Raw genomic sequence first — 23,391 nt, 5'->3', positions numbered from 1 at the left:
TTACATGACATGCTGGAAAAGGCAACACCATGGAGACAGGAAAAAAATCAGTGGTTGCCAGGGCTTAGTGGGAAGGGATGAATCGGTGGCGCACAGAGGACTTTTAGGACAGTGAAGCTACTCTTTGTAATATCACAGTGATTGTACAGATCATTATTCATTTGTCCAAACACACAGAAGGTACACCACCAAGAATGAACCCAATTGTAAACTATGAACTTTGGGTAGTTGCGTTGTGTCAATGTAGGTTCCTCAGTTGTAACAAATGTACCACCCTGGTGCAGGATGCTGATAGCCAAGAAGGCTGTACATGTGTGGAGGCAGGGAGTATGTGGGAAATCTCTGTAGCTTTTTCTTAATTTTTCTGGAACCTAAAACTTCTTTAAAAAATAAAGCCTTTATTTAAAACAATCCAGGATTGGTTTCCTGGGCATATGCCTGTCACTGCCTCTCTCTCATAATAGAAGCCTCAAGTATCCAGCCCTCATTCAGATCCCTCCTCATTCCATCGGTAGCTGTGGACTCTCTTTGCAAGTTTAGGCATTTTAATTAAGTAATGAAATTTTAAAATTTTTAGAAAATATTGTTTCAACAATTTCTATAATTTCTCCTCTTTTGGACCTTGTTCACGATGTTCTCCATTTGCCTCTCCAGACCCACTCCCTGACCCTCCCCACCCCGCTCTGGGGACTAGGACATTGACGTCTACCAACTGCTTGGATGGCATCATCCAGGCACCCTTGTCTCTGGTTTCCAGATGGATCTGGCTAGTAGGAGGCACAGGCAGGAGATTAGGGAGCAGAAAGAGAAGTCAGAGTATTTATTTCTCCTGCCTGTTTTGCTCTTGTTTGGCACTGACTATGCCTTTCTACAACTATACCTGGCATTGCATGGCCCTTCTGCCATGAGTCCAGCTCTCATCAGGTCCAACAACACCATTTCTAGCCATTACCCTTCAGGTTGGGTGGGGTTGCCTTTCCTCTGTTGATGGTCACAGATGCCTCAACAGCAGTGGGCACTCTTAACTCTGCCCACACCTCAAAAAATGGTCCCTTCAAAATCCCCACCTAAGTGTGCTCTCTGTTTCTTGCTGTTTCCATGACCGACAAAGGATTCAAGGACTTCTCCCTCCCGTAGTACCCTAGATTCACCCTTGTTGACAGTGGTAATTACAACAAAGTAATGGCACTGCGCCACCAGGGAGGTCCCTGTGCCTCACCTTATATTTAATAATCCAGCAAAATCCTATTTAATTGATTTTTCACAACCACCATCCTGTGCGGTAGATAAGACAGGCCCATTTACTTTTGAAAACCCAAGAAGTTATTTGCCCAAGGTTAGGCAGTGATCTTGCCAGTGAGGATAGGGAGCCAGATCTTCCTGCTCCAAGCCAGGCCTCTTCCCAGTCTAGCACGTGTCTTATTCACAGACGCTTGCCCCTCCTTGACTGCTCTAGCAAGGGAACATGTCACATGCAGTGTTGTCAGCCCAGCCAATTTTGGCTGTGTCCCAAACGAGCAGGAAACAGCTTCTGAGGTGTTTCTAGAAATGTCAGCCTTTGATACCCTTTGTTTCATTTCTCCACCCCAGTAATTACCCCAACTTAATTTACTAAGCAGCAATCGTATAATCCAGACGGTGGGACTTGATTTTGCTTGCGGAAGAAGCAGGTCTGAGTAAGTGGATCTGATTGTCTTCGGGGAATTAGAGGCTGTTTTCTAATTCCAAGGAGGAACAAAGAGGGAGTTGCTTTCTTTTAAATACATGGACCTTCACATAGTGAACTCCAACTCTGCAGGTTTGAGTAGAATAAAGTCACGTGTAATATCATCCCTTGCCTCCTAGGCTGGTGGGAGGGAAATCAGTCAGAGGGGTAGATGTCCAGACCTCTCTTTCATCCTGCCCTCTGCTCCCCTGCCAGTGTTTTCCATGGATAGAAACCAAAGAGAAGCCCGAGGGCAAGGGAGTCCACGGAATCAACCACTTACAGCAGAGAACGGGGCAAAAAGAGGTGGAAAATGATCCCAGGTAAGGGTGGAGCAAATGGAGAACAAACAACCCAGAATGCTACTAATACAGATATCAAAGGGCATTCCTTTCCTGGAATGGGGCCAGGCAATATCTTTAAAGAAATAGTAACTCACAGGAGGAATTCATACTTATTAATTATCCATTGCTGTGTAACAAGCTACCCCAAGTGTAGTGGCTTGAAACAAACATTTTCTCACACAGTTTCTGAGGCTCAGGACTCCGGCAGTGGCCAGCAGTGTGGTTCTGGCTTCGGTATCCCATGAGATTGCAGCCAAGATACCCACAAGAGCTGCAGTCAAGCTTCAGCTGGGGGTGGAGGGTCCGAGTCCAAGACGGCTCACTCACATGGCTGTTGGCTGGAGGCCTCAGTTCCTCACTGGCTGTTAGCAGGAGGTTTCTGTTCCTGGTCTTGTGGGCCTCTTCAAAGAGCTACTCACAACATGGTAGCTGGATTCTCCCAGAGTGAGAGATTCAAGAGAGAACAAGGGGGAAGCCACTTGCCTTTCACGAACTGCCCCCCAAAGCCTATCACATTTGCCACATTCCATTTGCTAATGTTCCTAAATTCAGCCCACATTGAAGGGGAGGGGAACTAGGTTCCACCTTTTGAAGTGAGGAATATTTAAGAATTTATGGACTGATTTTGAACCACCGTACACTCAGAAGGAGATTCGGAGGAGAAAGGGTTCAGAGTGATCTCAAGTAGTGATGAAGAGCCATATTTACCTATATGCCTTCTGCAATATAAGCCCTCTGAGGGTTGGTGCCAGATCTAAGTCATCTGTAATCACAGCACCTAGCACAGTGGGTAATGTACAATAACCTCCCAATAAATGTGCATTAAATAATACACTCTATATCTTTGACTTGCCTTTCCAGCACGGTGTCTATGTCAGTCAGATTGGGCTAGATTGTGCTGTTGTCACAAACAACTCCAACATTACGATGGCTGAAAACCACAAATGTTTCTCATGTGTGTTACATGTCTAGCAAGGGTTAGCTTGGAATTGTTTGCCTTCAGTGTTGTCCTCACTCTGAGCCCCAAGCTAATGGGGCAGCTAATATCCACAGAGAACGTTAGCTCATTGCAGCTCTATTTACAATAGCCAGGACATGGAAGCAACCTAAGTGTCCATCAGCAGATGAATGGATAAAGAAGATGTGAACGTCAGCTCATTGCAGCTCTATTTACAATAGCCAGGACATGGAAGCAACCTAAGTGTCCATCAGCAGATAAATAGATAAAGAAGATGTGAACGTTAGCTCATTGCAGCTCTATTTACAATAGCCAGGACATGGGAGCAACCTAAGTGTCCATCAGCAGATGAATGGATAGGAAGATGTGGCACATACATACAATGGAATATTACTCAGCCATAAAAAGAAACGGAATTGAGCTATTTGTAATGAGGTGGATAGACCTAGAGTTTGTCATACAGAGTGAAGTAAGTCAGAAAGAGAAAAACAAATACCGTATGCTAACACATATATATGGAATCAAAAAAAAAAGGTTCTGAAGAATGTAGGAGCAGGACAGGAATAAAGACGCAGACGTAGAGAATGGATTTGAGGACATGGCGAGGGGGAAGGGTAAGCTGGGACGAAGTGAGAGAGTGGCATGGGCTTATATACACTACCAAATGTAAAACAGATAGCTAGTGGGAAGCAGCCTCATAACACAGGGAGATCAGCTCCGTGCTTTGTGTCCCTCTAGAGGGGTGGGATAGGGAGGGTGGGAGGGAGACGCAAGAGGGAGGAGATACGGGGATATATGTATACGTATACCTGATTCACTGTGTCATACAGCAGAGACTAACACACCATTGTCAAGCAATTATACTCCAATAAAGACGTTAAAAATAAATAAATAAACAAATAAATAAATAAAGAGGGAAGGAGTGTGCAAAAGAGCAAACCGGTGCTTAGAGCTTCTTCCTGAAATGCCACACATCACTCTGCTCAAGCAAGTCACGTGGCCACATTTAATTTCAAAGGGAAGAGAAGCTTAGCCCTCTGGCCGAGAGGGGAAGCAGATATTGGTGAACAATAAAAATCTTACCAAGGGCACAAACTTCTCCTTGTGCTTTAATGTATCATGCAGGTTCTTCTAGTCCCCTGGAGAACTCTTCCCTTTATTCATCCCTGTGGGTTGCACTGCATACTGAAACCAGCCACAGAGGTTTTGTGTCTACACATGTCACCGTAGTCCCAGAGCCATAAAGTGCTGACTCCAGCATTCAGTTGTCTGTCATTAGCAAAATTAGGAGGAAGAGAGTTTGTAATAAGTCTTTAATTCAGTGGTTCTCAAAGTGTGGGTTTCGGAGGTCAACTGTTTTCTTACTAATACTAAGATATATAATACTTAGATACTCCTTGCCTGTTCTACTCTCATGCTCCTATGACTGTACAGAGGAATTTTACACAGGCTCTCCAATTGCGATTTCAAAACGGATTGAATGCAAAAGCAGGTATGAGAATCCAGCTGTCTTCTGTGAAGCTTGACATCAAAGAGGTTTGCAAAAATGCAACACAATGCCACCTTTCTCCCTAATTTTTGGAAAATATAATTATTTTATTTAAAGTGTTTATAATAGGTATTGACTTTGTTAATTTTAAATGAGTTAAATATTTTAAAATTTCTCAGTCTATTTCTAATATGATATAAATTAAACAAATTGACATAGTAAATATATATTAAATAGACATAACACACATAAGCAAAAATTCTATGGGGTCTTTAGTACTTTTAAAGAGTAGAAAGGGTTCTTGAAAAAAAGTGTGAGAACCGCTGCCTTAACATAGACCCCCTCATCTTTTACAGACCAAGAGCCATCCTAATAGTGCTTTATAGTTGCTCTCTGATCACATTATCTTCCCTAAACCATAAAAAACAAACACAAAACATAATTTCATGCCAATTCCCTTATTTCCCTGGGCTCCTGGTGGGCTACCTGTTTTGCGAAGGGGTTGGTGGAGGGATGATCGTTTCAGGGGGTTCCTCCCTAGCAGACCAAGTTCAATGCAGGAGCCCCACACTGGGAACCAAACCCACACTTCAGGTGTAACCTCTGCGATTTAGTCATTTTCTATTGGTTTGGTTCAGGTTCCTCATCAGTTAGAAATCATAAACAGGTCTTCAGTTTTATTGGGATTGAATCAAATAATGCATAAGCAAGTGTTCTATTGTTTTTATGATATTGTTTGGGAGCAAGGAGTGCCTTACTAGGTCACCAAAACCATCCTTACCCCACATGAAAGAGCTTAGAGAGATTGATTGCATCGGGTTCATTAAGCCTCCAGAGGAGCTTTTATTAGAATTAGGTAACCCCCATGAGGGATTTGTGGGTCCATTATAAACCATGAATACCTCAAAGCAAATTAGCTTAGCTGCTTTCCAAGAATAGGTCTCTGAGAGCAATAATGGGAAATGAGGTAGGTACAATAATGAGTTGGGAAGATCGAGAAGGGATTGCCAAAAAGGATGGGTCCCAACAGCACCCCGACTACCAGGGAGCCCTGGGACGTTCGGCACGTGGGAGAAGAGGAGGGCATGGGAGGGCATCGAGAACCTTCTTCTGAGAGCTTCCCAGACCTTTTGTAGACTGGCTCTTCATCACTACTTGAGATCACTCTGAACCCTTTCTCCTCCGAATCTCCTTCTGAGTGTACGGTGGTTCAAAATCAGTCCATAAATTCTTAAATATTCCTCACTTCAAAAGGTGGAACCTAGTTCCCCTCCCCTTCAATGTGGGCTGAATTTAGGAACATTAGCAAATGGAATGTGGCAAATGTGATGGTAATAGGCTTTGGGGGGGCAGTTCGTGAAAGGCAAGTGGCTTCCCCCTTGTTCTCTCTTGAATCTCTCACTCTGGGAGAATCCAGCTACCATGTTGTGAGTAGCTCTTTGAAGAGGCCCACAAGACCAGGAACAGAAACCTCCTGCTAACAGCCAGTTAGCAGCCAGCTAACTGAGGCCTCCAGCCAACAGCCATGTGAGTGAGCCGTCTTGGACTCGGACCCTCCACCCCCAGCTGAAGCTTGACTGCAGCTCTTGTGGGTATCTTGGCTGCAATCTCATGGGATACCGAAGCCAGAACCACACTGCTGGCCACTGCCGGAGTCCTGAGCCTCAGAAACTGTGTGAGAAAATGTTTGTTTCAAGCCACTACACTTGGGGTAGCTTGTTACACAGCAATGGATAATTAATAAGTATGAATTCCTCCTGTGAGTTACTATTTCTTTAAAGATATTGCCTGGCCCCATTCCAGGAAAGGAATGCCCTTTGATATCTGTATTAGTAGCATTCTGGGTTGTTTGTTCTCCATTTGCTCCACCCTTACCTGGGATCATTTTCCACCTCTTTTTGCCCCGTTCTCTGCTGTAAGTGGTTGATTCCGTGGACTCCCTTGCCCTCGGGCTTCTCTTTGGTTTCTATCCATGGAAAACACTGGCAGGGGAGCAGAGGGCAGGATGAAAGAGAGGTCTGGACATCTACCCCTCTGACTGATTTCCCTCCCACCAGCCTAGGAGGCAAGGGATGATATTACACGTGACTTTATTCTACTCAAATCTGCAGAGTTGGAGTTCACTATGTGAAGGTCCATGTATTTAAAAGAAAGCAACTCCCTCTTTGTTCCTCCTTGGAATTAGAAAACAGCCTCTAATTCCCCGAAGACAATCAGATCCACTTACTCAGACCTGCTTCTTCCACAAGCAAAATCAAGTCCCACTGTCTGGACTATACGATTGCTGCTTAGTAAATTAAGTTGGGGTAATTACTGGGGTGGAGAAATGAAACAAAGGGTATCAAAGGCTGATATTTCTAGAAACACCTCAGAAGCTGTTTCCTGCTCGTTTGGGACACAGCCAAAATTGGCTGGGCTGACAACACTGCATGTGACATGTTCCCTTGCTAGAGCAGTCAAGGAGGGGCAAGCGTCTGTGAATAAGACACGTGCTAGACTGGGAAGAGGCCTGGCTTGGAGCAGGAAGATCTGGCTCCCTATCCTCACTGGCAAGATCACTGCCTAACCTTGGGCAAATAACTTCTTGGGTTTTCAAAAGTAAACGGGCCTGTCTTATCTACTGCACAGGATGGTGGTTGTGAAAAATCAATTAAATAGGATTTTGCTGGATTATTAAATATAAGGTGAGGCACAGGGACTTCCCTGGTGGCACAGTGGTTAAGAATCCACCTGCCAATGCAGGGGACACAGGTTCGAGCCCTGGTCCAGGAAGATCCCACATGCCACAGAGCAATTATGCCCTTGCACCACAACTATTGAGTCTGCACTCTAGAGACCAAGAGCCACAACTACTGAAGCCCGTGCACCCTAGAACCCGTTCTCTGCAACAAGAGAAGCCACCGCAGGTCGAAGCCCACACATGGCAATGAAGAGTAGCCCCTGCTCGCCACAACTAGAGAAAGCCCGTGCACAGCAACAAAGACCCAACGCAGCCATAAACAAACAACAAACAAGTAAATATATTTTAAAAAACTGTTAGAAAAAAAGATGAGGCACAAAAAGGTTAAGCAACTAGTCCAAGAACACATGGACAGTAAGTGGTAAAGCTGGGATTTGAACCCAGAAATCTGGCTCTAGAATCTGTGCTCTTAAGCACAATCTTACAAAAGACTCAGAAGGGACTGGTACATACTTACAAAACTAATTTTGAGTTAAAAGAACTTTATATTTTATATCAAAACCAGATTCTAGGTAAAGAAAGTCTGTTAATTATAAACGAAAAAAAATTCCATTCCCTAGCTCTTTTCTAAAGAATATTATGAAGCTAACATGCATGATAACACAAGTTCAAAATCTCTTATCTGAAGGCCTTGGGGCCAGATAGATTTTGGAATTTAAAATGTTTTGGAGTTTTGAAAAGTCTTATTTAATATATTATACACACTGTATGTGTACGCAAAAGTGTTTGAATATATTACATAACACAGGGTTTAGGAAAGCCTTCAGGAATCAAACAAATTTTCTGCAAGAAAACAGATTCACACTAAGTGGGATAGATAATGGTTATAAGTAGTTCATGTCAGTAGGTCACATTTTGTTGACAAATGAAGGATGGAAAAACTTTATTTTTCAATAGTAGTTTGGTTTTTGGAATTAGAGATAAAGGCTTGCGGACATGAGGTAATACAGAATCGGGCCAAGGGTAGTAAACCTAATAAACTGTCATCAGAGAGAGTACACACTTCCCCCTTCTAGTCCTAGTTACTTCCTCAGGGAGGAGGATGGAGATTCCAGCTCTGTTGCCTCCCCAGGTCAAGATGAAAGAGATTTTTTTTTCCCCCTGGAGATTTGGTGCACTGGGGCTGTCCTTATGCTACGAAACACTGGCCCTAAGAAAGAAATCAGAGTTTTTGCTTTTGGGGGTGGGGATAGCTTCTGTTTGCACCTCCAGACCCCCTTCTCCATCTTTTCCACCTTGCTCCGGGCCTCAGAAGGCTGACCTGTAGAGGCGACCTGTGCCCTCTGGTTTCTGACTGGGTTTGTCCAGCAGGGAGTCCTGGCAGGAGATCAGAGCAAGGGAAGGACAGTGGCCGGGCGCTAGTCCCTCAGCTCCTGAGTGGCTGCCCTGCGATGGCCGTGTCCTTCAATTGCAGTCGCAGCCTCTGTCAAGGTGTCCTCCCCATGTGGCTCTCTCCTTCCTGGGGTCGGTTATCCGTTCCCCCCTCCTTGTTCCTTCAGACCTAGGAGTGGTTACCACTCTTCAAACACAGACACACACGCACACACACACGCACACGCACACACACAGAGTCACCAGCTCCAGGATACCGCACTTGCCCTCGCGGTTTTCTTACACTTTTATGTATATGATTTCCCTTTCCCATTTCTCAGCATTCGAAACTCCATGAATATGCACGCTTCTTCCCTGTGTGTTGTTACCCATGGGTCCATTTATTGAGACACAAGAAAGGCCCCCAGAAATGTGTGAGGGGCCGGGTGATCAGGCAAAGATGTCAAGGGCGTGGTCATCCAGAGCAGACCCAAGATGGCAGGCATCCCATCATTCAGTTCACTCCCTACGGCCTCTGCAAGAATCATTTTTCCTAAGAGATGACTCCTTGGTCAACTGGCTTTTCGTTCTTTGGCTGTCTTTCCCGCCCCCAGAGTGACTGTATTCAGAAGGCGTGGATGTGCCCTCAGAGCTCTGCCTCTACAGTACACTAGAAGGGAGACCTAACTCTGGGCAACTGGAGACTGTTCACGGGACTCACACCTCTACCAGCTTCCGGCACTGCCAGCCTCTTCCAGCCCTCCCTGTTCTACTCTTTCCCCAATCACACCTTGCTTTTCGTCTACCCTTGACCTTTGGGGAAAGGGATAAGCGTAGAGAGAGAAAGCGGAGTAGCTGACACCTGCTGGTTCATCTGACTTCCATGCTTGCTTCAAGGCTGCGCTGCCACAGTCCCGCAGCCAGCCATTTCTTGGTTCATTGCTCAACTTTAGGACAAATGTTTTCCCCAGCTCCTAGCACATGGTGCAGCACAGGCAACAAAAGAAATGTCAAGTCACCGGGTTCTCTATTTTAACACAGAGTAGATAGAACTCAGTCATAGGGAGGAAAAATGCAGGAAGATGTCCTAACAAGCATGGAGATGACTGTGTCCCTCCTTGTGCTTCTGCAGCAGAGGGTCAAAGGGCAAAGCATTGCCATAGCGTCTGTACCTCTCCCTCCTCCTGCCTCCATTCAAAGAAGAGAACGTGAGGCTGAGAAAAGCTTTTATCTGTCAATACATCCCAGACCAGACATCTCCCACCTCTGCAAGGACTAATCTCTTGCTGGTACACTGCATTGTCCTCTTCTTGATTATGCGAAAATCATCTCATGCCTGGCTTTAATTACACTTCAAATGGCCCACTTCTGTTGACGTAGCCATATGACTTGGTGAAGCGGTCGTGGATGGGTTGGCGTGGCAGACACCAGGCTGGCACCCTAGCCCACACTCCCTGGACCCTCCAGTGTACACAGTAGCTGTGGTTTTCATCTGCAGCACGGCAGTTCTTCCCACCTGGAGCCTGAGGGTTTTCTCAGATGCCAGAAGAGCTTATTGGCAAGGGTGGGGGGTGAGCGTTGGTGAGGGGACGCCTCCGGAGGCACCCCTCACCCTAGCGGGACATGGGAGGCAGTAGATCCATGACCAGGGGAACCATCCTGAGGCCTGGTTCACACAGGTCCCCAGGGGGCCCCAGAAGGCCTGCACCCTGGCTGTGCATGGCTGTGTTGCCCATTAGTGCCCCCTGTCCTGCCTTTTCTCCCTTCCCTGCCTCCCTTACCTAACTACTTCGCTGTGCTTCCGGGGTTCACCTCCCAAACAGACTACCTGTACCCAAGTACCGGTCCAGGGTCTGTTTTCAGAGAAATCTAAACTAAGACAGTTGGAAAGGAAAAAAAAAAAACAAGTCATTTACAGTTGCTCTCTGCTCCTCTCACTTCTCATTCACTCCTCCACCCCACGGAGGGCTGGCTCTGTCCCTGACACTTTGAAACTCCAGATCTTGCCAAATCCAGTGATTCTGTACTACCACACTGGACCTCTTGGTAGCAGTTAACTGACCATTTCTTCCTTGCAGCACGCTCCTCTCCCGGTTTCTGGGACAGCATTCTCTCCTATTTTCCTCTTACCACTGAGCTTTCTGTCACGGTCTCAAAGATGCCCTTTTTTTCCACTTCCCACTTAAGCATCTACATTCCTCAAAGCCCCTCCTTAACCCTCCTCTATTCTCATTCCTAGCACTCTCTGGGGGCCACCAACTTCACTGGTTTCCATTCCAACAAATGCCAGGGAGGCCCCCATCCATGCATCCCACCCAGGCCTCTGTGTGGAGCCCCCTCCTAGGCAAACCTCCCTATTGGCTAGAACCTCTTCTACGTTCCATGGATCCTCAGATAGGCAGGCTTCCAACTGACATCTCTGTGGTGGAACATTTTTCCTCTAAAAATCTGTCAGAGAAGGATAGAAAAAAGGCAGGAATGTGAGGAAGTGCGGTTGGACAAGGTTATCATCGCCTCTACCTTGGGAAGCAATCTAAGCAAAATGAGAGGTGAATGGAAAAAAACGAGTGAAAAGAAAGGTGGCAAAGATACAGGAGAAGGTTTCTGAGAAGGCAGAGGGGGAAGACTAGAAGGAAGGAGGAAGAAAGGTTCAGATTCAGAAATACTTGCAGGTGCCAGGGAAATACGCTAATGGCATCCTTGCTAGTTGGCCTGTTTCCTCCTTGAACCAGGGGGAAAGATCACTTGCTGGGGGTGGAGTGAAATGGAGGCTCTGAGAGTGGAGGTAAAATTTTGGAATGGGGCATGAGTTAGGGTGAAACGATGGAAAGCACAACACAAACTGGCTTCAAGAAAACAAGGAGGAGATAAAGTGACTGATACAACTTGACAGTCTAAAGGCAGACTTGGATGCAGGCATCGTCTGGCCCAGAGGCTGAGGATTCCATCTGACTCCTGCCATTCTCTTATCCCCCCACCCCTCGTGTTTTAGCAGTTGTAGACACCGTACCCTCACTGTAACACCCAGAGCGAGGTGGTCTCCTCTGGGGCTCCTGCAGAAGACAGGGGAAGCTTATTTCCCAGAAGCCTCTACAATTGTCTCCTGGTGTCTCATTGGCCCAAATTGGGTGGTGGGCTCATCCATGACGAACCAATCACTGTTGGTTCACATGACGAAGCCCATCAGGGTCCACCCCTGGAAATGCAAATGAAGTCAAATCCACCCAAACAACATGGTTGAGAATGGGGGAGGGGCACTGCCTCAAAGGAAAATTTGGGTGCTTTCGGGAGGAAATGCTTGAGGTGGGGGAGCTGGGGGGGAACAGATGCTGGGAAGTCAACCAACAAAGGTCCACCATAGTTCGTTTCTGAGGCGAATGTGAGAAGCAATCGTTGAAACATTTGTCAAGGTGATAGGGATAGAGTAGGATAATTAAATAGTCAGTTTAGAAATCCCACTAGGGGATTAAGGGCAGAAAGGGAATTTTAAGAGAGTTCTGGAGACTGTTGTAAACGAATGACCACTCAGGAAAAGAATCCAGTAACCTAGCAACCATCTACACTACCTTGAAGGAAGACCAGGTGCGCCCAAGCGCCAGACACACTCAGGCCACAAACCCTGATAGTTAAAACACAAGACTGAGTCTCCTTACATGAAATTAGAGAGTTAATTGTCCTTGAAGAGTAGCATTTCTACATGTAGTCAAGTCAGGAATATAGGTGAAAGGGGACATTCTACTGAAACCTGAGATGAACTGCCGTATCTTAGTATAGGTTACCACCCTTTTGCTAATACACATACGATTTAGATAGCACCATGAAGGTCCTGGTTAAACCATATAGAGCCAAAGGAGGAATTAATGATGTAAGCCTTGACGTCTGCCCAAGAATGAGGAAGAAGGTGGCCCTCTCCCCCCCAACGCTGCCGCTTTTTCTTTGATTATGAAAGTGTTGCCGCCTTTGTTCTCGGGGCTGCGCTCCCTTGCCTGCTCGTATCTCTCACAAGCATCCTGTGCTAATAAACCCACTCTGCCCGCTGCTTTGCCTCTTACTGAATTCTTCCTGTGCTGAGACAAAAGAACCTGAGCTTCAGGAAGTCCTGACACCAGGTGAGCGGGAGGGAGACGCAAGAGGGAAGAGATATGGGGACATATGTATATGTATAACCGATTCACTTTGTTATAAAGCAGAAACTAACACACCGTTGTAAAGCAATTATACTCCAATAAAGATGTTAAAAAAAAAAAAAAAGACAGTGGGTTCGAATCTCGTCCTAGTCAGGGATCGTGGGTTCAGGTCTCAACCTGAGCTGGGGGGGGGGGGGGCGGGGGGGGTTCAAGTCCCAGCCCATAGGTTTACGTCCCAATCTGAGTTTTGGCTGGGTTTGAGTTCCACCCGAGAGGGGGTGTGGTTTCAAAGGCGTGCAGTGCTCAGGCGGGGTTTTGATGTGTGTGGAGCAGAGAAATCTGCAGTGGCTTCATGCCTCTTGGTTCTATGATTGTCTGCGGCAGCCTGGTGGTAGGAGGGGAGAAAGTGAACAACAGGACTGATCCAGAGTTAGAGGCCTGCCAGGTACCTGCGAGGACAACTGGGCAAGATGTGAGCCGAGGGTACTAGAGGGCTTGAAGTGATGGTGGGGGAAGCAGGGAATTTGGAAAGGAGCTGAGAGATTAAGCTTAAATGGAGCGGTTCAGGGACTGAACTTGCAGGTGAACTCAGAGAAGGTTGGGTTGGGAGGAACAGGAAGTGTCCCCGGGAGACAGCAAGAGAGACACAGTGAGCTAGAAAGAGAAAGCTAGCAAGAAAGGATGAGGGTGACATATTGGCATTTAAACTTCAGAGGGAGACAGTGATGGGAAGGGGTTTCCCAGGTTCTATTTTCTCAATGAAGACATCATGACACACGTATGACAAGTCAGAGTGGGCTCGATAGCAACACAGTAAACATCTAAAAACCCACACCAAAAAAAAAAAAAAAAAACCACGAAAACAAAAATCCCACACCAGCCTCAGGAATCTGAGGCATATCACCAAGGTTTCATCTGCCTGGGTGTCCTGTCCCCCAAATGTCAGTCCAGCTGGGCTCTTTGGGCAGAAGGGCCACTGGGGGCTACTGGCCATCTACCTGTCTCCAAAACTGTCTATATAACTCTGAGACCACCTCGCAGTTTTCCTTCAGCCACGGGCTCTGGAAGAGTTTGTTTTGTTTTATTGTTATTTTGCCTTTTTGTTCCAGGATGGTTCAGAGCACCTTGGTTCTTGAGACAGAAAAGAATGGAAAGGAAGGATGCCAGGAATAGAACCCACTGTATGTTTTAACGTTTTTATTTTTTAATCAAACACATACTCTGGGCTAAGGAGATGTGCACAGAATTTCGACAGGATGAGCAGGCAAAAGGAGACTTAGGTGGGATCTAAAGTTCTAGTTGACTGTCTTGACCACTGACGTGCTCTGTGAATTAAATCCAATTATTTAAATATACAGACCCTCGGTCATTACATATACACCATGAGCTTAATTATGGCTTTATATCAGAGGTCAGCAAACTTTCTCTGAAAAGTTTGTGAGTAAATACTTTAGCTTTGGTGGGTCATACAGTGTCTGTTACACCTACTCTGCTGCCGTAGCAGGAAAGCAGCCGCAGACAATATGTCAACCTGGAACCGTGGCTGTGTCCCAATATGACTTCATTTACGAAAACAGGCAGTCACAGACTAATTGTAAAATGCAAAACTATAAAACTCTTGAAGACAACGTAGGAGAAAACCTGGATAACGCAGGAGGAAACTAGATAGCCTTGGGTATGGCAATGACTTCTTAGATACAACACCAAAGACACGATCCTTGGGAAAAAACAGACTTCATTAAAATTAAAAATTTCTGCCCTGTGAAAAACAATATTGAGAGAATGAGGAGATCAGCCACAGACTGGGAGAAAATATTTGCAAAAGACACATCTGATAAAGGACTGTTACCCCAAATATAAAAAGAACTCTTAAAACTCAACAGTAGGAACACACACAACCCAACTTAAAAAAATGGGCCAAAGAGCTTAACGGACACCTCATCAAAGGAGATATACAGATGGCAATAAGCATACGAGAAGATGTTCTACATCATATGTCATTGGGGAAATGACAATTAGAACAAGAATGAGATTTTTCTACACCCCTACTAGAATGGCCAAAGTTCAAAACACTGACAACATCCAATGCTGATGAGGATGTGAAGCAACAAGAATTCTCATTCATTGACAGTAGGAATGCAAAATGATGCAGCCACTCTGGAAGATAGTTTGGCGGTTCCTTACAAAACTAAACACATTCTTATTATACGATCCAGCAATTGTGCTCTTTGGCATTTACCAAAGGAGTCGAAAACTTATGTCCACACGAAAGCCTGCACACAGATGTTTCTAGAAGCTTTACTCATAATTGTCAAAACTTGGAAGCAACCAAGATGTCCTTCAGTAGGCGAATGAATACATAAACTGTGGCATAGCCATACAATGGAATATTATTCACTGCTGAAAAGAAATGAGTTATCAAGCCATGAAAGATAGGAAAGAACCCTAAATACATGTTACAAAGTGAAAGAAGTCAACCTGAAAAGGCTACGTACTGCATGATTCTAAATATATGACATTCTAGAGAAAGTAAAATCATAGAGACGGTAACATAAATCAGCAACTGTCAGAGGTTGGGGAAGGATGAATAGGCAGAGCACAGAACATCTTTAGGGCAGTGAAAAGACTCTGATACCATAATGGTAAATACACGTCATTATACATTCGTCCAAACCCATAGAACGTACAACACCAAGCGTGAACCCTAAGGTACACTATGGACTCTGGGTAACTCTGATGGATCAGGGCAGTACTCTGGTGGGAGATGGTGATTATGGGGAGGCTGTGCACGAGTGGGCACAGGTCAGACATGGGAAGTCTCTGTACCTTCACCCGGCTTTTGCTATGAACCTAAAACTGCTCTAAAAAATTAAAGTCTTAATAAAATAAAACAGGCAGCAGGCAGGATTTGACTCCTTGAAGTATAAAAAGGGGAGTATATGTGGGAGCACATAACCTGTTTCTTGGGTCCCTTTGACCTAGCTTTGGCCACTAATGGGGACTCATCACCTCTGTGGTCTAATCCAACCTCTCTCGCCTAGACGTTTCTGGGAGGCCCAGTGGCTGTCGCAAAGATGCTAATAAATACAACAGACTATTTTTTTCCTGCTCGTCTCCCCCGCAAACACACACACACCTTGACTTTGTTAGTAACTAAGGCCTGCTCTGCCAGGTGAAAGACCCTCAGTCCTTTAGATGCCAAGCCCCTCACCCCCCTGCCCTCACCTGTGCCCAGTACAACCCTGCACTACCAGATGGTAGCATCGTATGCTGTCAGAAACTACACAAATTACACTATGCTCATAGCAAGTAGGGTTGAAAGCTTCTCATATTATTAACATCTAATAGAGGGCTATTGAAAAGAAAACAGGTAGGGCTTCCCTGGTGGTGCAGTGGTTGAGAGTCCGCCTGCCGATGCAGGGGACACGGGTTCATGCCCCGGTCCAGGAAGATCCCACATGCCGCGGAGTGGCTGGGCTCGTGAGCCATGGCTGCTGAGCCGCGCGTCTCCGCAACGGGAGAGGCCACAACAGAGAGAGGCCCGCGTACCACAAAATAAAATCTATTTAAAAGAAAACAGGTAAACTGGTGTCCATTTAGGCCTGATGTAATGGGGAGAAAGATTTAATGTGGGGGTGGAATGAGGGTAAGGCTGATGTATTAGAATACCTATTGCTAGCTACTAGAATTAACTTCTATTGTCAAGCCACTAAAAAGTCATTGGTTTATTTTTCATCTACATCACAGTTTGATGCATACTGGGGCAAACTCCACAAAGTCATTCAAGGACCCAATCTTCTTACATCATAGGATGCCACCATGTTTTAGGAATGTGCCTTTCTCTGCATTCAACCAGAACTAGAAAAAGATGGGAGAAGGAGGGAGTAGAGAATTTTCTAGGGAGATTTTTATGAGTCATGACTAAAGATGGTAACATCACTTCCATTTATGTTTCCTTGGCCAACCAATTCATATGGCCAAACCTAGCTGCAAAGGAGGTTGGGAAATGTAGTCAAACTGTGGATCCAGACAAAGAAGAAACAAGTGCGTTGAACATATAGGAAGACTATGACAGGTGGGGATGAACAGAGTGACAGACATTACTCGCTACTCAGAATTACTTTCCTGGTTGACAACTGAGTCTGTTCCTGTTGGGACACAATTCTCTATGGGTCTCGCCTTCTGAGCAGAGAAACTGACAGCACCCTGGGCTACCTTTTTTTTTTTTTTTGCGGTACGCGGGCCTCTCACTATTGTGGCCTCTCCCATTGCGGCCTCTCCCATTGCGGAGCACAGGCTCCGGACGCGCAGGCTCAGCGGCCATGGTTCACGGGCCCAGCCACTCCAGGGCATGTGGGATCTTCCTGGACTGGGGCACGAACCCGCGTCCCCTGCATCGGCAGGCGGACTCTCAACCACTGCGCTACCAGGGAAGCCCCTGGGCTACCTTTTCATGGAGGTCCGACAGATCCTTGGAAGGTGGAAACAGTGTCTCCCTCCAGAGCAGAGGGCACATTTGTTTGATGTCCAGGATTAAAAAGATAGTGCAACCCTCTGGGGCAAAGGTTAGACACATTTGCTTGCAGCCCCTTGAAGGACTGACGTTTCCTAAGTTTGGGGGCTTCTCAGGTGTGATGCAAATCTATTGTGTGCTCAGCATCCACCTGGGCTCAGCCCTGCCTCGCCCCGTGGCCCTCGGTGGGCAAGGAGAACCAGTGCTAACATGAAGCTCATGCTGCCTGCTGCGCTATGAGTAATAAAGTCCCTTGTTTCCAGCCAGGCATTCTGTGTCTTCTGGAAGCAACCCTCAAACTGCCAGGCTAAGTTGTCAGGCTTGCAAGTAAGGTTAAATCTCAGACCCTTTGGTTTTTGAGAGTTACCTGATCAAATGCATCGTGGTCAACATCTAATAGATGCCTCTGGCTCATGAACCTTCTCTAGACTTATGCGACCCCAAGTAGCAGACCTGATTCACACTTAAGTTGAACACCCTGTGCTCAGTTAAATGAAATGACGTCAGTGGTAACAGTGAAGCCCCTAGAGGCACGTGTAACCTAATATCAGGGTCTCCGGCACGTGGAGCCCCAGGGCACCATTCACATCATAGTCTAGAGATATGCAATGCGGCTGCTCTAACTATTGCAATACTTCATTGTTTCTAACACCATCTATGGGAAAATACACCATTATTTTAGGTGCCACTGCAGAAAAAAAAGCTGCCAATTAAACCATAACAAAAATGCTCTCTATTATTTTGATTTTTTACTGTATATTTATTGAAAGATCTGATACTTATTTAGACAGATTTATCATATCTCAACCTTGTGTACACATAGGAAGAAAAATAACTGTTCCTATTCAACATTACTGGAGGGTCTAGCCAGTACAATAAGAAAAGGCAAGGGGCTTCCCTGGTGGTGCAGTGGTTGAGAGTCCGCCTGCCGATGCGGGGGACACGGGTTCGTGCCCCGGTCCGGGAAGATCCCACATGCCGCGGAGCGGCTGGGCCCGTGAGCCATGGCCGCTGAGCCTGCGCGTCCGGAGCCTGTGCTCCGCAACGGGAGAGGCCACAACAGTGAGAGGCCCGTGTACCACAAAAAAGAAAGAAAGAAAGAAAGAAAAGGCATAAAAGTCGGAAAGGAAGAAATAAAACTGTCTCTGTTTGCAGACAACATGATTGTTTATGCAGAAAATCCCAAAGAATCTAAAATAAGTTCCTAGTGTGTTTATCCTGGTTGGAGGATACTAGGTGAATACAGAAAAGTCAATTTTATTTTCTTATACTGCCAATGAACTATTATAAATGAAAAATTAATGCCATTTGCAATAGCACCCAGAAAAGCCCATGAAATACTTAGAGCTAAATCAAATACATGAAAGGTTTATGCTTAAAACTATAAACATTGCTGAGAGAAGTAAAAAACCTAAATAAATGGAAATACTGTGTTCATGGATTGGAAGACTCAATATTGTCAAGATATCAGTTCTCTTCAAACTGATCTATAAGTTTAACACAATCCCCAAATTCCAAAATTCTAGTTTTTTTTTTTCTTTGTAGAAAAGGAAAAGCTGATTCTAAAATTTATAAGGAAGAGCAAAGGGACAAGAATAGTCAAAATAATTTTGAAAAACAAGAATGAGTTCAGAGGACTTACACTATTTTGAGATTTGCTGTAAAGCTAAAGCCATCAAGATAGTATGGAATTGGCCAAAGGATAGACAATAGATCCGTGGAATAGAACAGAAAATAGACTCACTTATATGTTCAATTGATTTTCAATAAAGTTGAAAGGGCATTTAAATGGAGAAAACGTTTTTCAGCAAATGGTAATGAAACAATTGGACATTAACCTATACCTTGTACCATATACAAAAGTTAACGTGAAATGGAGTATAGACCTAATTGTAAAAACCTAAAACTCATAAAACTTCTACAGAAAAACAGGAGAAAATCTTTGTTACATCTAGTTTGGCAAAGATTTCTTAGATAGGACACAAAAAGCCATGAGTCATAAAAGAAAAAAAACTTGACAAATTGGACTTCATGAAAATTACATATTCTGCTCTTGGAAAGACACTGTCAAGAAAATGAAAAACAGGCCACAAACTAAGATAGTACTCATGAAACATCTGATAACGGATACCCAGAATATAAAGAACTCTCATAACTCAGTAAGAATATAATCCAACTAAAAGTGATTTGAACAGACGCTTCTTCAAAGGAGATAAATAGATAGCAAATAAGGCCATGAAAAGATGCCTAACATCATTAGGAAAATGTAAGTTAAAACCACAGTGAGATACCACTACAAACTAGGAGAATGACTATACTTTTAAAAAGCTGATCATACCAAGCCCTGGAGAGGTTGCAGAGTAACGAGAACTTTCATTCATTGCTGGTGGGAATGTAAAATGGTGTAGACACTTTGGAAAACCGTCCAGCTGTTTGGTATAAACTTAAACACAGACTCATCCCACAACCCAGCAATCCTACTCCTAAGTATTTACCCATGAGTCATAAAACTGTATATCCATACAAAAACCTATACCTAAACATGTATAGCTTTGTTCATAACTGCCCAAAATGAGAAACAGTCCAAATATTCTTCTATTGCGAACGGATAAAGCCTGGTATAATCACACAATTGAATACTACTCAACAATAAAAAGAACTGAACTGCTGATAAATGCGAAACCATGATGCTAAGTGAAGGAAGCCAGGCACAAAATGCTGCATGATGCTACAGAAAAGAGAAAATGACAGAGATAGAAAACAGTGGTTGCCAAGAGCTGGGAGTGTGGGCTGGGGATTGGATACGAAGGGGCACGAGGAAATGTTAAAAATATTCTCTCTCTTGATTTCAGTGGTGGATACATGACATTACGCATTTTTATCAATTCATAGAACTGTATACCTAAAAAGGGTGCATTGTATGATATGTAAATTATACCTCAATAAATCTGACTTAAATTTTAAAAAATTGGTTAAGGAATCCCTTTTTTTTTTGCGGTACGCGGGCCTCTCACTGTTGTGGCCTCTCCCGTTGCGGAGCCCAGGCTCCAGACACGCAGGCTCAGTGGCCATGGCTCACGGGCCCAGCCGCTCCGCGGCATGTGGGATCTCCACGGACCGGGGCTCCCCTGCATCGGCAGGCGGACTCTCAACCACTGCGCCACCAGGGAAGCCCAGGAATCCCTATTTTTTTCCCCATAGAATCCAAGTCCTCTGAATTCTTTTCTTTTTTTTTAATAGATCTTTATTGGAGTATAATTGCTTCACAATACTGTGTTAGTTTCTGTTGCACAACAAAGAGAATTATTTGCAATGAGAGCTGATGTCAGAGTTTTTCCGCGCTCTGTCATTCTCTGCGGAATTAGCAGCTTTGGTAATATTCTTAGGAGGGCTCTACTATTGTCTCTGGGATTTTCTTTCAAGCTGCTGACGCTCAGCTGACAAGCTTTGATGCCGGGTCTTTATTGATCTTCCTAACAGTTGTCAAATAGAAGGTCTGCAGACAACAATCAGGGCTCATAGTTCCGGTGGCATATTGGTCAGTTGCAAATCCTGTACATTTTAGTCAACGACCGTTTCAAGACAATTTGAATGCGGGTTAACATTGAACGTTTGTGCACAGGCAGACAACAACAACTACATGGTGGCTGCCACATGGATAACAGCAATGGCAAGAATGTCAACTTCAGGGGTATTAAAATGCGAGAAATGCTCATCTTCAAGTTGATAAGATATTATTACTGGGAGAAGTGGAGAAGCTGGACTCCAAAGGCCCTTTCGAAAATCCTGTCAAAGACAGCGACATGGCAGACTATTTTTAATTAGTCTGTTAATTTTTTTCAGAGAACTATGTTTTCAATTATTTTAGGTAATGTGTATACACAATACAAAACCCAAACTGTGAAACAGAGAATACAGTGAAAAATAAGTCTCCCTTCAACCGCTGACCCTCAGACACCAAGTTCCCTCCCTGAGAGAGAACCACTGTTGGGGGTCCCCTATGTCTGAACTGCTTGAGGAGAATCACTCTGGCAACAAGGCAGAGACTGAAGAAGCGGGAGGAACAAAAGGCCATTTGTCAGCTGAGAAGAAATGACAAGGGCTTCTCTGGTGGCGCAGTGGTTGAGAGTCCGCCTGCCAATGCAGGGGACACGGGTTCGTGCCCCGGTCCAGGAAGATCCCACATGCCGCGGAGCGGCTGGGCCCGTGAGCCATGGCCGCTGAGCCTGCACGTCCGGAGCCTGTGCTCCGCGACGGGAGAGGCCACAACACTGAGAGGCCTGCGTACCACAAAAAAACAAAAACAAGAAGAAATGACAAAAGTCTGGTGGTGGGGGTGCAGGAAATGAAGACATAAATTCAGATAGTGGGGATGTATCATTGAGAATTGCGCTGAGTTACACATACAAGCAATCTGAATAATAGTGACTTAAGACAAAGATTTATATTTTTCTCACATATAAGAAGTCTGGGTAAGCATTTAAGGGCTGATGTAGCTGTTCCGTTATGTCATTAATACTCAAGCCTCTTCTATATTTGTGCTCTACCATCTTTAGAAGGTTGCCTCAAGGTAGCAAAATGGCCAGTGCTGCTCCAGCCATCATATCCATATACCAAAGACAGAAGGAAGGGCAAGAGTGCATGTGCTTGCTCTCTCCTATTTATCCTAATTCAGATCAACCCTCTGCCCTTCTGCTTTTCTATCTGCTCTCTGTTTCAGCAGGCTTCCCTGTGTGGGCTACATCAGTGGCTTTCTTGCCCTTGGCGTTGTGATGGGTTCAGCCAATACAATCCATGGAAGGAGGTGAGAATGTGAGAAGAGAATGAACTCAGGATTTCTTTCCCTCTGACTCCCTTTCTACAAAGTCACATCTGGCTGGCTGCCTCTCTTTACCTGAAGGCCACTGTTCTCAAGGCAGTCTGCTCTACCCGACCCTCTCCTTACCAGTGCAGAAATAGAGAGAACAGCTTGGCTGACCCTAATCTTGTACTCGTATTCTATCCTTCATGATGTCTATACATAGTGTGCCAGCTGTTCCCTTGCTGGGACTCTGAAGGATGCAAGTCACAAGCTAGTTGAGTCAGCCTCTTTTAAGAAAATTTCCTAAAAGTTTCACCCAACAATTTTTACTTGTAGTTAGAAGTTAGATGCCATCCTTACAAAGGGAGGGAGGGATATACAGGTGGCTTATTGTTGGTGGTGGCTTTTTCGGGACTGGTCATTTGTAATGAAGAAGGAAAGTTGGATACTGAGTAGGCAGCTAGATGGTTCTATCATAGGAGGGACTAGAGGGAAAAATAAAGATGCCCTGTGAGAAACAATATTAATTTGCAATCAACCAGACTGAGAACAGAGGGATGATGCATCAGTCATTGAATTTCCAGTAACAGTCACGTTTTAAAGGTCACTGTCAAATTCATAGGTGACTGCCCTTGAAAGTCCCCCATTTTGAAAGTCTTTTTCTCCCCCGTCTTAAAGAGCCTCTTGTAGAATCTGATTAAAAATAGACTTTTTTAACTCTGAAAAAACACACATAAACCATACACACAATTGTTTAACAATATTCTTTCTACACAAAGACCCAATGCAATAAAATCTTTTTTTTTTTTTTTTTGAAGCGTAGCATAGTTGTTAAGAAGTTGTATCCTGGAGCTAAACTACCTAAGTTTGAAACCTGGTTCCACATGTACCAGTGGTGTGTCCTTGAGCAAGTTACCTAGCCTCTGTGTTTGTTTCCTCATCCATAAAGTGGGTGGGGTGGCCATGAGGATGCATTTGGCAGACCTTCTAGTTCAGGGAGTGTATTGTCTGAGGGCCCCTGCTGCTGCACTTTGGAATCCACTGTGACATTTGTGACAGAGCCACTTCTCCCATGGGCATCTCCCCACCAATGATGTAATATGGCAGGAAGACCAAGGCAGACCCATTTCTGGAAGACACTAGACTCCATCAGCTAACTTTGGCTGGAAGACAACTCCCTCCCTGAGCTCTGATGAACTTCACTAAGACTGCTCTGCAGTCTAAGACACTTCTACCAACCTTCCTTCTCTTTCTTCTTCACTCAATGTTAGACTTGGGCTGTGGTCTAGTGACTCTCTCAGCCATTACCGGCTCCCCCTCATTTCCTTTTTCACAGGCATTTTCCTTAATAAAACCTTGGCACACTTATTCTGATCTTGGCATCTGCTTCTTGGAGGACCTGG

This window comes from Tursiops truncatus, chromosome 10, assembly GCF_011762595.2.
Source record: "Tursiops truncatus isolate mTurTru1 chromosome 10, mTurTru1.mat.Y, whole genome shotgun sequence".
Taxonomy (NCBI): Eukaryota; Metazoa; Chordata; class Mammalia; order Artiodactyla; family Delphinidae; genus Tursiops; species Tursiops truncatus.
Note: the sequence above shows the minus strand (reverse complement) of the source record.